This window comes from Pristis pectinata, chromosome 3 (assembly GCF_009764475.1).
Source record: "Pristis pectinata isolate sPriPec2 chromosome 3, sPriPec2.1.pri, whole genome shotgun sequence".
Classification (NCBI taxonomy): Eukaryota; Metazoa; Chordata; class Chondrichthyes; order Rhinopristiformes; family Pristidae; genus Pristis; species Pristis pectinata.
The window spans coordinates 121,060,093-121,073,248 of record NC_067407.1 but is presented as its reverse complement, the minus strand read 5'-3'; the positions used below and the strand labels follow the sequence as shown (position 1 = coordinate 121,073,248).

General features: G+C 40.6%; 1 protein-coding gene across 7 annotated transcripts in view; it reads right to left on the bottom strand.

Moving 5' to 3' along the window:
- The window catches only part of LOC127568570 (forkhead box protein N2-like), a 51,662-nt gene extending 39,065 nt beyond the window's left edge, over positions 1-12,597 (bottom strand). Inside the window, exons 1-3 of one of the 7 annotated variants that reach the window (XM_052012478.1) lie at positions 12,245-12,597; positions 10,880-10,981; positions 7,660-7,740 (exon numbers count right to left, since the gene is read on the bottom strand). The gene's annotated coding sequence lies outside the window, so the exon portion shown is untranslated. Of the gene's footprint in view, positions 1-5,982; positions 6,102-7,659; positions 7,741-10,879; positions 10,982-12,061 lie in introns of all 7 variants that reach the window. The other 6 variants (XM_052012481.1, XM_052012482.1, XM_052012479.1 and 3 more) reach the window with 6 other exon arrangements.
- Between the last annotated feature and the right edge of the window lie 559 nt (positions 12,598-13,156).

The window sequence follows — 13,156 nt, the reverse complement described above, 5'->3', positions numbered from 1 at the left end:
TGAGGTCCTAAATTCCAGGTTTTGTCAACTCTAAAATATAGATGCAAGGAAATATTGCGTGCATTTATTTTCTCTCAATTAGTGAGGGTGAAGCTTTCAGTCTCCTTGTGAGTGAGGCTTTAATCTCATTTACATTGCTCCAAACCCATGAACCTCAAGCCTCTGTTCATCCTGTAAATAAAAATGTATTGTTGAATTTTTCCAGAAATGGAGTGTTAATTCAGAGTACAGACTGGATTCGGTCTAAATTAGTGCACTTGAATTTAATCTAGTTTGATCACTACTGTGAATAAAATAAATTTAATTCAACTGTTTATTAATTAGAGCACCAGAAACCAAAGGTAATTTAAACTAGGGGAAAGGAAAAGACAAAGAATTACCTCGCTTAAATAGTGGACAACAAAGAAATCTTATTCACAAAGACAAAAGCTCCCATAATTTACGTTAACTGCGTGTTTGATGCTAATCTCAAAAATACATTCTTAAATCACACAGTAGATTTTAAAAAAGTGTGCTTTTTTTTGTTTTCTGTGAAGCTGATAACTAGGTCAATTGAAAAATATTCAATCTCTTGTATGGATACACAATTAAACAATGCACTTAATCAAGATAACACCATACGTAAAAGTGCCTTATTTACAGCTCTGTCCTTTTCCCCAGAGCTTTTCCATTAAAGACATCAGCCATGCTGTTGAGTGGCTATTTAGTTAAATATCTAATTAGCAACACAATGCTCACCTGCTTCAGCAATTCAACAGCCAGCCATTAAATTCTGCCCCACCCATTTCAATTCAAAAAGGAACCTACAAAAACAAATCCAAAGCCTAAACATCCTTCTGTTTTTCCCCACACGATCACTGCTCTATGTGGAGCTTGATTCTGATGTCTATCTGTTCCACTGATAGAAGTTATTGTTTTCAGTTCTCCCACTCTGTTTTTCATTTCCTTTATTTCCATGAGTGCTCTGATACTATGTGTACCATTCAAACATACGAGTCCCTACAGTGCCCACTGATCTCAAAAGGCCTTGAGCATAACAGCAGTGTACACAATCTCAGGGGATACCCAGACACAAATGTAACTTTGGAAAAGGTGGAGCCATTTAGGATGGATGATAGCAACAATTTGTATTTATGGAGTACCTTTAATGTTGTGCAATTATCCTAAGGCACTTCACACTAGTGTTATCAAATACAATCTGACATCAAGACCAGCAAATTAATCAAACAGGTAGCCAATCAAAATGGTGGTTTTAAGGACCATCTTAAAAGAGAGAGAGAGGTAGAGATGAGAAGATTTAGACATGGAATTCCATGCTTCAAATCTAAAAGGAGTATTGTGATCTGGGTAGACATGATTTAAGTTTCAAGTGATGCACTTCAAGAGAGACTTTAAAAAGTTCATTTGAATGGAGGATGGAATGCAGATTTATAAAGTTTTGAAGATGGTAGGACAAGTTAAGGAGATGGTTAAGAAAGCTGCAAGAATTCGACTTTGTATTTGGTGTTGCTATTCATAAACTCATAAAAGTCATTCTAAACATTTATAGATCCAACTCTACCACAGATGGGACAGCAGGTGCCTATTGGGATGGACGGGTGAGAAAGAGATGGCTGTGGAGATGGTGGATGCACTGGTTATCATCTTTTGAAATGATATGAATTTTGCAATAATTCCAGCATACTGGAGGGTAGCAGATGTGACCATTTATTTAAGAGGAACAAAAGGGAACTAACAACCTATTAGCCTAACCTTTGCTGGGCAAGTGCTGGAATTTAAAAAGGACTGAACACCTAACAAAAAAAAAGAACTGAGCAGGAATTATGAAAGGAAAAAATCATGTCTGACTAAACTAATGGGGTTAATTGATGATGTGGCTAGTAGGATAGATATGAGGGGACCAGTGCATTTGGTGTGGCAGGAGAATGGGGCTGAGAGGGAAAAATAAATCTGCCATGATCAAATGGCAGAGCAGACTCGATGGGCTGAATGGCCTAATTCTGCTCCTGTCTTACAGTGTGCTTAGATTTTCAGAAGGCCTTCATTAAGGTCTGTCCCATACAAGAAGATGGTTAACAAGATTATTGCACATGGAATTCAGTGTAATATACTGGCACAGATTGAGAATTAGTTAACAGACAGAAAACAAAAAGAGTGGAAATAAAGTGTCCTTCTCAGGTTTGCAGGCTATAACTAGAATGATACCACTGTGATTAGTGCTTGGGTCTCAGCTATTCACAATCTAAATAAATGAGCTGGCCGAGGGACCAAATCTTGTAATTCCAAGTTTGCTGATGATACGAGATTAAGTACAATTGCAAGAAGGGAGACTGTGTATAGCTGTTTCCAACTTGCAGACAAAAATTGACTAATGAACATCTGTGAAAATGAAACACGTTTGCTACCCAGGGACATCCTGCAATTTTATAGGTCCTTGGTGAGACTGTGCTTGGAGTATTATGTACAGTTTTTTGTATCCATACTTTAAAGGATATACTTATCATAGAGTGTGTGCAGCAGAGATTCACTAAACTGATTTCTGGATGATAGGTTTGGCTATATGAGCAAGGACTGAGTAGACTAGGCCTGTATTCTCTAGAGTTTAAAAGAATGAAAAGCGATTTCATTGTCACTTACAAAGTTCTTACAGCACTGGACAGGGTAGATGCAAGGAGAAAGCTTCCCCTGACTAAGGAGTCTAGAACCAAGGTCAGTCTCAGAATAAGGTGTAGGCCATTTAGGGCTGCAGCACAGTAGTATAGCGGTTAGTGCGATGCTACTACAGCGCCAGCGATCGGGGTTCGATTCCCATCGCTGTCTGTAAGGAGTTTGTACGTGCTCCCGTGTCTGTGTGGGTTTCCTCCGGGTGCTCCGGTTTCCTCCCACACTCGAAAGACGTACGGGTAGGTTAATTTGGGGGTTTAAAATGGGCAGCACGGACTCATTGGGCCGAAAGGGCCTGTTACCACACTGTAAATAAAATTTTTAAATGTCTGAAGAAGTGGTGAATCTTTGGGATTCTCTACCCTGGAGGGTGTGGTAGCTCAGTCATCGAGTTCATTCAAAATAGATCAATAGATTTGGTAATTGGAATATTATTGACAGACGAGGGACAATGAAAAACTTTGTTTCGCATGCCATCCATACCCATCATTTCACCACATCAGTACATCGAGGCAGTACAAGGGATAAACAATAACAGAATGCAGAATATAGCATTAAAGTTAGAGACAAAGTGTAATGCAGGCAGACAATAAGGTGCAAGGCCATGATGAGGTAGATTGTGAGGTCAAGAATCTATCCTGTCATACAAGAGGTCCATTCAATAGTCTTATAACATACTAGATATCATAGGTAAGATTCTAGATAAGATTGCTAGATATTATAGGAACCAAGGGAAATGGGGATAGTGCAGGAAAATGAAGCAGAGTTGGAAGATCAGCTACAATCTTGTTAAATGGTGGAACAAGCTTAAAGGGCTAGATGGCTTACTCCTATTCACACTCCTCCCAAATGATCCTCAGTTTTTCCCCACCTTCACTCTCTTGGTCTCCTTGTCTTCAGAAAATTCAATTTCCATCTCAACACCCCTTTCCTGCTCAGATTTTACTTCCATATTCTTCCTAATCTTGTCATTCCATATAGACCCTCATACTTATAATTACAGCTATGCCTGGCATTGACATCTCATTGGTCTTCCTGTTTCCATGATCTTGATCACAGATAGGGCTATGTCAAACTTTTTTTCAAATCTGCAAGTTCAAATCCCAAACCTCCTTTTGCCTTCCAGTCACCATGTTACTTCTAGTAACTATCAGTTTGCTCACCACTTCTTCAGCCCACCCTTAGTACATTTTAACACAATAAAATGTTTAAATTGTCTCGTTTGCTGGTTAAGACTCAAGTAGGGTCCTCACCTTCCACTTTCTCATCCAAATGGTGGAGACTTAAGCATGCCTCATCAATTATTGATTTGATCATTCATTGTCAAGTGGATGTGGCCTTACTTTCCAGTGTGAAAATTACCCATTGCTCCAGAACCAATCTAGAGTTTAAATATTTCATGCACTTGCTTTCCTCCATTTCCTATTTTTGCTAATAGAACCTTCTGCCTAGCTATTTCCCTTCCAGTGTGCTCTATCGTCATGAATTTTCTCACTAAGGTTAAAACCATCCTTTCTGCTGTTACTCCCTTGTGCCAGCCCCATGAAAATAAACATGATCCCTGGATCCACTTTGCCTGAGCCCTGATTCTTGTCCCTTCTCAGCATTTATCTTATTCTCCTTCATGATCATCTTGCCCTGGTCCCTTATCCCCCTCTTCTGACCACTTAACTGACCCCAAATCAGCTGACATTGTAACAGGATTCCTCTCCTTCAGTACTGTCTGTTTTAATTACCAGTTGTAGTTCCGAATTCCCTGTTCTGCTCCAACCATGAGCAGATTGTCGTCTCCCAAATCTGGTCCAAAACTGAGTCAAAACCTAGTTTTTAAATCTCACCAATCAGCGTTTTATCTCTGCCACTGAAATAGCCCTAAACAAGGTCATAAATCAAGAATTCCTAATGTTCACATGAGATGGCCCACACTTAAATGGAAAATTAGCTGCCCTGTAGTGAAACAGTAAATGACACACTTTATCCCGTTTTTTGAACATTTTCTACCCCCCCCCCCCCTCCACCCCCTCCACCAGGGGAAGGAACCAGTGTTTGCTTCTGCAGCCACTGCAGTTGGATCAGAGGTTTTCCCAGTGTCTGTTAGGCTACATTTACCCTTGACCTCCCACATCACTGGGGAAAACATTTGAGGTATGAGTGCAGAATTGTGTGCAGCTAAAATGGCAGTTTTGATACTCCGCCCCTAGAAATTGGTTAAAGAATTGGGAGAAAGATGTCAAAATTGGTTAAAGAATTGGGAGAAAGATGTCAAAATTGGTTTGCAAGTTTGGGAATTGATGGGGAAAGAACCTCATGTTCCTCTCGGTTTCCCTCTTGTTCATGTCAAGATATAAATATGTGACAAAAGACTGCAAAGCAAATCGCATAATGCTAAATGAGCTATTTTTATTTTTTGATACTTGGCAATTTCCTTCACTTTGCTTGGGTTTTGGTTTGGGTTAGTCTGGCCCAAAATCTGGAAATCATCTCAGGATCTGTGCTCCCTGGTTGCTCAACTAGGCCCCAGAATCCTGGATTCATTCCCAGAACCTGTGTCCCCTGGAGAGTCAGCTGGGTAGTTTGTGGGAAATCATTCCTTGGATCTTGGCTCACTGGTGTACAAGGTAGGCCCCAATCATTCTTAGGTCTTATGCTCCATATCCCTGTGACTAATCAGCCACATTTTACCCTAGATACCACATCCACATTCTCAAAACAAAGAATTGTAGAAAAACCAGACTCAGAATGGATCTCCAATATCACAGGATAAAAAAGTACAGTCTGGTTTACATTAGAGTGCATAGTGGAGGATGTCCTTCCACTCTGAACTTAACATATGCTGGAGTCTCTGACACAACATGCGTTATTTAAGCACCACACATAATGGCCAAGTAACAGAGAAGTCAAAATAGTCAGGGGAGGAAGGAAGTTAATGCCTCTTTGTATTATAGATACTCAATTTAAAACAAATCGGATTTTGCAAAAGGCCAATAATAAAGCAGCTGTGTTCTACAATTCAGAAGGATTACTATAGACAGCTCCTTCACTGAAATATAATAAACATAAAATGCACTTTTATCTGTCTCCTTAATAGTAGATGCTCACGTGAGGAACTTAAATGTAAACATGTTTTCTGTTAATATAATGAACCACGGAAACACGAAATCCACAAACCCTAGAAAAAAATCCCATTAGCCAAATGTACTGTACATCAATCCCCTTGGAAAACACTCAAACATCCCTATCTTCACTAGAAGGCTAATCATGGCAACAGCTGGTATAGTCGCTGCCTTATAGCACCGTGGACCAGGGTTTAATCCTGACCTCAGGTGCTGTCTGTTTGGCGTTTGCAAGTTCTCCCTGTGACTGCACGAGTTTCCTCTGGGTGCTCCTGTTTCCATGCGCATTCCAAAGACGTGCGTGTTGGTAGCTCCATGGCATCACTGAAAGCATATGACAGGATGGGTCTTACCCTCAACATCTATACGACAAAGGTCCCTAACCAACCTACCCATAGAACAACAGTTCACTGTTAGACCCTGAAAAAGGGGAAATACCTCATTCTCAGGATGGATTCACCATTGCCTTCAATGTATCAGCACAGACTTTGGGTGATTGAGGAAAAGTGTGTTCGAAGATCAAAATCTTAGACCTGGTCATGGTTTACGAGGTAGGAGTATTCCCTGCTTTCCTATATACTTCTGGGACCTGAACTACCTACAGCAAGCATCTCAAGATACCACCAATACCATCCCTACAAAATCCTCCAAGTTCACTGTTAGGATAAGCAAACCAACATTAGTGTCCTTTCCTAGGCCAACATTCTCAACCTTGAGACCACTGTTACAGTCAGTCATTGCTTTTGGAAACCACATTCGTCACATACTCAACAGCAGACTCCCAAAACAGATACTATGTTCTGAGCTCTGTCACAAAAGATTACCAGGTGGACAGAGCAGCAGTCCAGTGCAAACAACATCATATGCAGTTTTTCTTTGACATTATTACATCACCAGTGTGTGGATATGCTGAAATCCCTGCCCAAATGAGTAACAGGAATTTCAGGAGAAGCTCATCTCCACATTCCCAGAACAGAAAATGAATAAACCCGAGAGCAACACCACACCCAAGTAAAATCTAGAGTCATAGCATAAAACTGGTGAAAATATGCTTTAACAATGGTTGTCAGGTTGAATTCTGGAATGCAAAGAATCACCAATAGCTGGAACAGAATTCCAGGTGGAATGACGCAGCATTAGGCAGTTTGATGATGAGATGGGGAAACTTCACTCTTATTTATTTCCAAGTGGAGGAGCAAGAACAGACTATTTGATTTCTTCTATCAGTATCTGAAGTGATTCAGAGGAGTAAACAAAAAAAGTTTCTTTAGAGCATTTCACAACCTCAGCTGTCTCAAAGCACTTTACAGCTAAGAAATCCTTCTAAAATGTAGTCATTATGATACATGGGAAAAGCAGTAGCCATTTTGAACAAGATAAATAACTTTTTTTTGGCATTGTTGGTTGATAAGAAGTATTGGTCAGAACACCAGGAGAACAATCCTTCTTATTAAAAAATGCCATGGGATGTTTTACATCCAACCTAGAGGAAAGCTGTTTTTCTGGTGAAACAGTACTGCATTGAAGTATCCAGCCTAAGTGAAGTTCACAAATCTCTGGAGTGGTCATCAGTTCACTGCTTTCCATTTTAGTGACCAACATGCCATTGCTTATCAGATTGTCATAAATTTAAATCTTACTACTACTCACCATGCACAATTTGTCTTTGAGAAGGAATTGGCTCAAAAGGTACACATTATTGTGAAGGACTATTACAGAGATATTGGGAATCCAACAAAGAACTAGCACACAACATTGATCATAAAGAGGAGCCAGCAATGGTGGATAACAGGTGCAAGGTTGGTACAGTAATTCTGTACAGTGGTAGAGAGAGAAAAAACAGCTGCTAAAGACAGCATTACACACTATCTTCAAAACTCACCTAAGAAGATTGTATTCTAATCGATTCAATACGACTTAACTTGATCAATGTCAGCACAAGGTAGTCATTTCAATTCAGGACCTACAATGTAAATAAGAAAAATTGAGATGACATTGAGGTTTTATATTTAAAAGAAAATGTATTGTGTCATGATGGCAGCTTTAATATCTACAATATAACATTGGCATAGTTATGACTTTTTCTGAACTTTCTCTGTTCTAAAGACATTGTCTCCCTTGCAATGGTAGTCTTCATGTACCTTGCATGAGATAAAAGGGCATCTATAGACAGTGAGTAAATATTAGCTAGATCTACCTGACTAATAAACATAATGACTATACCCAATGGTCATCTGTACTTTTCTGGAGCATCTCAATAGTGATTATTATTGTGAACCTGGCTGATTTTTCTCCTCCCCAGTTAAAGCCAACTGAGTACCAAAATTGCAACTTGAACAGTGTACATGGTATTGGTTTATTATTGTCACTTGTACCGAGGTACAGTGAAAAGCTTGCCTTGCAAACCGATCGTACAGGTCAATTCATAGAACAATACAGCACAATACAGGCCCTTCAGCCCATCATGTTGTGCCGCCCTTCAAACCACACCTAAGACTATTTAACCCCTTCCTCCCACATATCCCTCTATCTTAAATTCCTCCATATGCTTATCTAACAATCTCTTGAACTTGACCAACGTATCAGCCTCCACCACCACCCCAGGCAGCGCATTCCATGCACCAACCATTCTCTGGGTGAAAAACCTCCCTCTGACATCTCCCTTGAACCTCCCACCCATTACCTTAAAGCCATGCCCTCTTGTTTTGAGCATTGGCGCCCTGGGAAAGAGGTGCTGTCTGTCCACTCTATCTATTCCTCTTAATATCTTGTATACCTCTATCGTATCTCCCCTCATCCTCCTCCTCTCCAATGAGTAAAGCCCTAGCTCCTTTAGTCTCTCCTCATGATCCATCCTCTCTAATCCAGGCAGCATCCTGGTAAATCTCCTCTGCACCCTTTCCAACACCACCACATCCTTCCTATAATGAGGCAACCAGAACCGGGCACAGTATTCTAAGTGTGGCCTAACCACAGTTTTGTAAAGCTGCATCATTACTTCACAGCTCTTAAACTCGATCCCACGACTTATGAAAGCTAACATCCCATAAGCTTTCTTAACTACCTTATCTACCTGTGAGGCGACTTTCAGTGATCTGTGAATATGAACCCCCAGATCCCTCTGCTCCTCTACACTGCCCAGAATCCTGCCATTTACCTTGTACTCAGCCTTGGAGTTTGTCCTCATTACACAGTGCATTTACATTATGTTAGTATAGAGTGCAAAAACCTGTAACTCTTATGAATTTGTATTGCTTTCATGACATGGTGTTTAGAAAATATACATGGGAGTGGTTCTCAGATAATTGAATATCTGGCAATAGCCACATTACAGCAACCCTGTGAAAGGGCCAGAGAATAGTTTGCCCTTTAGGCCAGAAAAGTAGCATACATAGAATGAAAATACTGATGGTAAGTAAAATCCCTGGGGTGGTGGTAATGATCATTTAAACATCATTAAAATGCCTAAATCAAAGAAGTTTGGTTACTTCCTCTTAAAAATGTGCAAGAAATTCACCAGGATGTTGCCTGGATTGGAAGACTAGTTATGGGGAGAGATTGGATAGGCTGGACAAAGGAGGACATTGGATGATCTGATAGAAACAAATAAGATCATTGGAGGCAATAGATAAGGTAGATAGTCAAGCTCTTTTTCCTCATGGCAGGGGTATCAAAATAAAAGAGCATCATTTTAAAGTGAGAGGATGGAGTTTTAAAGGGGATCTGAGGGGTAAGTTTTTTTTAAAAAGAACTGGTTGACACAAGAGATTCTATAGATGCTGGAATCTGGAACAACACACACACAAAATGCTGGAGGAACTCAGCAGGTCAGGCAGCAACTGATCATCCCTGATGAAGGGTCTTGACCCAAGATGTCGACTGTTTATTTCCCTCCATAGATGCTGCCTGACCTGCTGAGTTCCTCCAGCATTTTGTGTGTGTTACGAAGTGGTTGACATCTGGAATGCATTGCCAGGGAGGTGGTGGAATCAGACATAAATACTATGTTTAAGAAACATTCAGACAAATAATTAAATAGGCAAAGCATATGGGACTAATGTAGATGGGGGAAAAAAGTTTTAGCATAGGCATGGTAAAGGCTGGAAAGGGTGTTGAATAAATTCCAATTCAATAATAATGATGATATGGCTTTAAATCAAGTTCATGAATGACTTTAAATCAAGTTCATGTAAATTCATTAAATTATTTCTTTCTTCCTTGCTCATGCAAATTGTAAAGCTCAGAAACACAGAAATAACATACCACCTCCCCCATTGAATATTAGTGATTATATGACATCTCTTGCAACAGGATTTGGGAGTCAGCAGATTGTCACATTTGCCACTGTGTCACAGCTCAGGAACATGTGTTCATGTTTCAAGAACATTTTACTGAACTAACATACAGTGTTATACATAGGTTAAAGTGTACTTATACAGACAGTTGAAGGGGCATCCAACTGGCCTCCATGGCCAAGGAGACATTCCAAATGAAATGTCTGCAAATACTTAATTCTTGAATGAGAAGATCTAGCAGGCCATGATACACTTCCAGCACCAACCCTGTACTACCTTTAACTACCATAAAATCTTACACTGACTATCTAGGGACACTGGAAATAAAAACAGAAAATGCTGCAAATACTCAGCAGGTCAAGCAGCATCAGTGAAGAAAGAAACAAAGTTAACAGTTGACTGAAAATGCTAGCTTTCTTTTTCTCATATGTTGTCCAACCTTTTGGGTATTAACAGCAGTTGTTGTTTATAGTTCAGATTTCCAGCACCTGCTGCTTTTTAAAAAATATTTCAATCTAGAAATGTGCATAAAGGTGGTTTGAAAGACAATGGAGTGCAGTCATTGCCCAAGGAACCATTTTGTTGTCATCAAGAGGAATATTATTAATGGACAGAAAAATCCTAATGATGCCTTCAAACATGACTTTAGCATGTAAACTTTGTATGACAATCATGTACATGCAGCTTTACCAATAATTGTACTAAATTTCTGGCAGGGTGACATAAATGTTTATATATTTGGGCAGCACAGTGGTGCAGCTAGTAGAGCTGCTGCCTCAGCACCAGAGATCCAAGTTCAATCCTGACCTTGGGTGTTGTCTGTGTGGAGTTTGCATGTTCTCCATGTAACTGCATGGGTTTCCTCCAGGTGCTCCACTTTCTTCCCACATACCAATGACATGCGGGTTGCTAGATAATGAAAAACAAAAAATTTGCAGATGCTGGAAATTTAAAAATAAAAACAAAAAGTGTTGTAAATACTGGAAATTGACGGGAATGTATGGGGAGTAAAATAGGATTAGTGTAAATGGGTGGTTGATGGTTGGTGAGGACTTGGTGCACAGAAGGGCCTTTTTTTCATGCTGTCTCTTTTATGAGTCTCTGTATTCTGACAAGGGCATTTCACAGACTTACTAAGCACTAAAGGGAAAAAAAATGTTCAAAATCTCCGTAAAGGAATCGATCACACGGTAGTTGTTCGGCCAAGCTGTTTGTGATTGGGAATCATTTATTTTCGATGGCGAGATACGCGGAAATGACGAAGATCCACTCTACGGTATTTTTAGGGAAGAAAAAAAAGAGGGCCATCTCCGGGAGACCGGGCGGTGGCGCTTCCTGTCTCCTCAATCCGACCACGTGGACCTGTCAGTTTCCAGCGCTCTCTCGACAAGCTGCAATATCTCATTCAGGAAACTGACACGATCGAGAACTCAGTTGTCGGCTTCTCATTTTCGATAAGGCCTACAATACTGGGCCCCCATTAAACAAACTCTAATTAAAAATGGTGAACTCTACTTTCTTTTTTTGTTTCCAACCGATTAAAAGCATTTAGCCTACCAATTTAAACCGTAAAACATCACGTTTGCCATCCTAAAGTATAAACAAACACAAAACGATCGAGATTGAAAGTTGAACCCCCAGCAATCCCAAAGCAGAAAATGCTACGTGCTTCTAAATCTAGCGAAATTTCGCACGCTTACGACTGTTCTCATGCAAACGTACACATTAAAGTTTGCAACGTTTTAAAATAAAAAAATGCCTTACTACGTTATAAATAACTTTACACGCACACATTTCCCAAATTTAAAAAATATTTCTGAAAGCATAGTCTTTAACGGGGGCTGGTGAAAGAAGTCAAAAATCCACACACTAGGCGCGTTTTAATAATAATTTACATAAAGAGAGAATTTCGGTGTGATACAGAGTGCAAGCTCAGCCTGGCGACGTGAAACGTGGTGCGAATGCTCGCGCCCCGGCCGCGCAACTTACGTTCCACGATTCCCGGGGAACGTTCCATGATTCCCGGGGAACGTTCTCTTCAAACGAAAGAAAAAGGAAGCACGAGGGAGCCCCGGTGATTGACGCGGCTCTCATTATATTCACAGACCAACTGCTCCTCCATTCGCCCGTTGAGGAGACTTTCGCCACTTTCTGAAAAAAATATATACTCACGATCTTCCGGCATGTAACGCTGCAGTCCAAGGAACTGCTACTTCTGTTTCGAGTAATTTATTTATATTTGCTTTCCATTTTGCTTTCCGAGTGTTGCACTAACAGCTGCCTCTCATCCGAACCAAAAAAACGAGAGAAACTCCAAAGAACGCCACGAAATCCCCCGGTGTTGCCATGGTAACGTGCCGCCGCCTGGAACCCCTCCCCTGACAGCGGCAGATGGCCCCGCACCCGTCGCTTTGTGCGCCTGTATCCCAATAAGGCAGTTCCTTCTTCTCAGAGATAGGACGTGGGGGGTGTAGGCATTCGGGTTTGTTTTGATCGACACAATAATAACATTTTAAAGATCAATTTTTTTAGGTTTATTTTAATGTAAAAAGGAGCTGGTGAAATAGGGTAGTGCAATCCGCAGAAATGCAGTTGGCAGGACAGGCCAACCAATGATATCATGGCCTTGGGGTTCCTCCGCGTCATTTTGGCGGTAAAGCCTTAAGGATTTTTTTGTGGAAATGATGATGATGATGATGACGAATCGTTGATTCAGAAACTGTAATGCGCTTAAGGGCCTTTAAAGAGACTTCTATAGTTTGGAATAGGCTGGCATTGTCAATTTTAGGAGTCACGGGCATCGAGGGTAATGGGGGTTCCTATCGATTACTATCACTCAATATTTTAAAACTCTCAGGACGTATTTTCATGCATCTCAGCGATTAAGACATACGCGGTGTGCAGATCCTCCTGGCGATATTGCCATGTAAGTGCGTGTTTATGGAGAGAGCAAATTTCATGCAGACAAGTTAACTGATCTTGCTCATAGACACAACAAACCGCCGAGTATTTTTTTTGGGGGGGGGGGGGGGGAATCAGCTGCTGTTAGCATGCCAATGATTAATATTTGAAAGTGCGAAAGAT